Source organism: Thunnus thynnus, chromosome 14 (genome assembly GCF_963924715.1).
Source record: "Thunnus thynnus chromosome 14, fThuThy2.1, whole genome shotgun sequence".
Lineage (NCBI taxonomy): Eukaryota > Metazoa > Chordata > Actinopteri > Scombriformes > Scombridae > Thunnus > Thunnus thynnus.
Window position 1 is genome coordinate 8,501,342 of NC_089530.1, and position 3,339 is coordinate 8,504,680.

The window sequence follows — 3,339 nt, forward strand, 5'->3', positions numbered from 1 at the left end:
GTAGGCCACCAGCAGCACTGCCAGTATCCAAATGACTCCTGAGGGATTGGGGTCGTCTGTGGCTGGACGCAAGAGTCTTGCAGAGGAAGGTGAGGACTTGTACTGTTTGGAAACAGTACCACCAAGCCATGGGGCATGTGAGTGCCACACGTACTGAGGCTGCCTTGAGGTGAGGGTTCTTCTGGGTGAGGCTGGGACAGGTTGTCAGGGATTAGTATTCAGACTGCCCCCAGTGTATCCAAAGGAAAGGCCGACCTGAGGTAAGAGCTCCACTCCTCCCTATTGAAAGTTCGTACCCCCTAGAAACTGTTTTCATGGACTACTTGTCATTGGGGAGGCCGGGGGATTATTAACACATATTGGTGATGACTGATTTGTTTTCTCGGTACAGTTGGGCGGTGCCCACCCAGCATCAGTCAGCAGTAACCACAGCAAAGGTTCTGGTTCAGGTTCAGGTCTGTATAAGGTTGAGCCTTACACAGAGGCCTGGGGCTGTTCTGAGAAAATACTGTCCAACAGAGGAGCCACATTCACGTCTGCAGTCATGGATGAACTTTTCCGGCTTTATGGTTGCAGTAAAGTACATACGACATCCTACCAACCCCAAGGTAACAGAGCATGTAAGTGTTTCAACCAAATCCTTACCTCCCACCTTAGGTCACTGGAAGAGGCCAACCAGTCACAGTTGCCAGACAAGTTGCCCACTTTACTGCAAGCCTATAACAACACTGAGCACAGTTGTACTGGACTAACCCCTCACTTTGTTTTACATGGTCGCCATGCAAGGCTGCCAGTAGAGATGGCCACTGGAGCTCCCCACACCAGATCCCGGTACAACCTGGATGGCTGGGTGCAATCACACCACCAGACACTACTGAAAGCCTTCCAACATTTAGCTACGCAGACACGGCTATGCAGCAACAGGATAAAGCCAGGTAGAATTTGAGAATTAAACATGTCCCTCTGCTCCTAGGCGAAAGGGTTTTCTTGCATAATTTTTGTGGCATGACCAAGGAAAACTCGCCCTGCACTGGCAATCAACCCCCTATGTTGTGGTCTGCTAAATAAGACCCCATCAGCCAGTTTACAAGATTCGCCCGGAAGGGAAAGAGGGACCTAAGAGGACTATTAGTGCAACAACGTTCCACCATGCCCATTTAGACCCCAGCTGCCCCCTGCCCAAACAACCATTGGGTGAGAGACTAGGGACAGACTCTCTGTTGCACCCCTCTGCTTTGTACCTGTAACCCCAGCATTAGTGCTAGCAGTTTCAGGGCGAGGACAACAACCAACACATAAACGAGCTGGGGATGCATCATCACAGCAAGTCATAGTAGCAGGTCCAGAAGTGCAGCAGTCACCAGAATTGGAGCCAGGTGAGCAAGAACCCCTTTTAAGAGGGTTCACTAGGGAGACAAGAGGGAGGACCCCCTTCAGGTATAGGCAGTAAGAGCAGCATTGGCTATTGGAATGACAACCCAAAAAAAGGATGCAGGTACGTGTCACGGGGTGGCAAGAGCCGTGGGATGGCTTACATAAGGCTGTTATGGTTTTACATTTTTATTGTGTGCTGTTTTTATTCAATTCCTTTTAATGTGTGTGTTAAGTTTCATACAAAGTGCTAAATCTAGTTGCTGTGGATTATACAGTTTTTTCTTGCAGTGTTATCAGAGTGGACTTTTTGCATGGACTTAAGCTTAAATCATTGTATGCAAACTACTGGCCCACAGTCAGTCTGCCCTGCTATAAAGACAGGTGGAACTTACCTGCTGCCTGTTTGTTTCTTCTTCTCTGGGCATGTCAATCATAACCTGAGCCGGTCAGTTTGAAGCTCTTCCCTTGCGGCAGCTTTAAGAGCGCATCCGACCGAGACGAGTCTACAAATGGCCAGAGATCCCTGATGGGCCATTAATCACGATAAGTAAAGGAACATGAATCGGCTGCTTATTGTGTGTGTGAGTGCGGCCCCCAATTGTAGTTGAGCCCACCAGTGATTGTTTGTTTGCTGTGTGTTTCTAGCAGGCACATCCCTCCTCCGCTAAAGTGTTCCTGTGCAGCAGCCTCAAAGAGTGACTGACCAGACCGAGACGAGTCAGCGAGTGATCAGAGATCCCTGATGGGCTATAAATCATAATAAGTAAAGGAACGTGAATTGGCTGCTTATTGTGTATGTGAGTGCGGCCCCCAATTGTAGGCGAGCCCACCAGTGATTGTTTGTTTGCTGCATGTTCCCAGCTGCTTCTGCTTTGGGTCGACAGGGAGTGGAGTGTCGGGAGCAGCATGAGCTGAGCACCAGACGGGGCTATGCGACCGCGACTGAGACAACACCACCACTATAGGACGGACTCCAGATTGGACTGAGTATTACACTCATATTGAGATTTTAGTACTGGAAAACTGGACTGAGTTGTAGGGGAAGAAATTGAATTATGGCTTAATCTTATTGTTTTCACTGCCTATTTTATTCTATTGTTTTATTGCTGGCCAGTAGCTACTTTCCTTTAATTTATTATTGCAAAACATAAGTCCCCTTAATATAAATCATTAATTTTAGGGTGAAGTTAAGGTAAGTTTGGGGTTATGTTATGTTATAGTTAGGGTAAGGGTTAGGTTTGGGTTAGGCAAGTAGTGGTTGTGGCTAAGGTTAGGCTAAAGGCTTATTTATAGTAAGTCGCTTGACACTTTTCGTAAGTGTCGCTCAACAGAATTATGTATTTTTGAAGAAAAAAGTGTCACTCGACACTTTCCTTTCATGTCGTGCACCTGGAGAATTTTGTTACCTTGCAGACACCATCATATTTTGTCACGCAATGTGATTGGGTAGTGTTACTAATGTCGCCATGGAGATTGTAGTTTTCACTGAATTTACTTATTGATATTTTGGTCTGTAACTTTAGATAACTTGTAACATCCTTATTTAATTGGTTTAATTAGTTCAGCTGGCTTGCCAAAACATAAATTGAAAATGTCATGTGACTTTAATTTCTGTTGAGCAACCTACCATAAAGTGGCCTTTAGTCTCCAGGAAAAGAATTTAAGTCAATGTAATGTCCTCTGAAGTGATGGAAACACGGCTGTGTGTGTGTGTGTGTGTGTGTGTGTGTGTGGGTGGGTGGGTGTGGGTGTCTTTTGGGTGCTAACAAGGGTTGTTCCAAGGAGTTGAGTAACTAAGAATATCTCTCCAGATGCAGCAGTAAACAAGTGTGGAGTTGAATACTTCACACTGACCCTTTGTCTAATTTTCTTCTCTTCCCAGGGGCTGCAGAAGCCTTTTTTACTGTCACAAATAAATCATATAGTTTTGAAACACCCTAATCATTGAGCTAAAGGTGGTAAAAA

General features: G+C 45.9%; 1 long non-coding RNA gene across 1 annotated transcript; it reads left to right on the forward strand.

The window, feature by feature from the left end:
• The first annotated feature begins 1,761 nt into the window (after nucleotides 1-1,761).
• LOC137197607 (uncharacterized) lies at nucleotides 1,762-3,105 on the forward strand. The gene is made up of 3 exons (XR_010931479.1): nucleotides 1,762-1,921; nucleotides 2,020-2,171; nucleotides 2,259-3,105. It is a non-coding gene; the product is annotated as an uncharacterized lncRNA (long non-coding RNA).
• The last annotated feature ends 234 nt before the right edge of the window (nucleotides 3,106-3,339 follow it).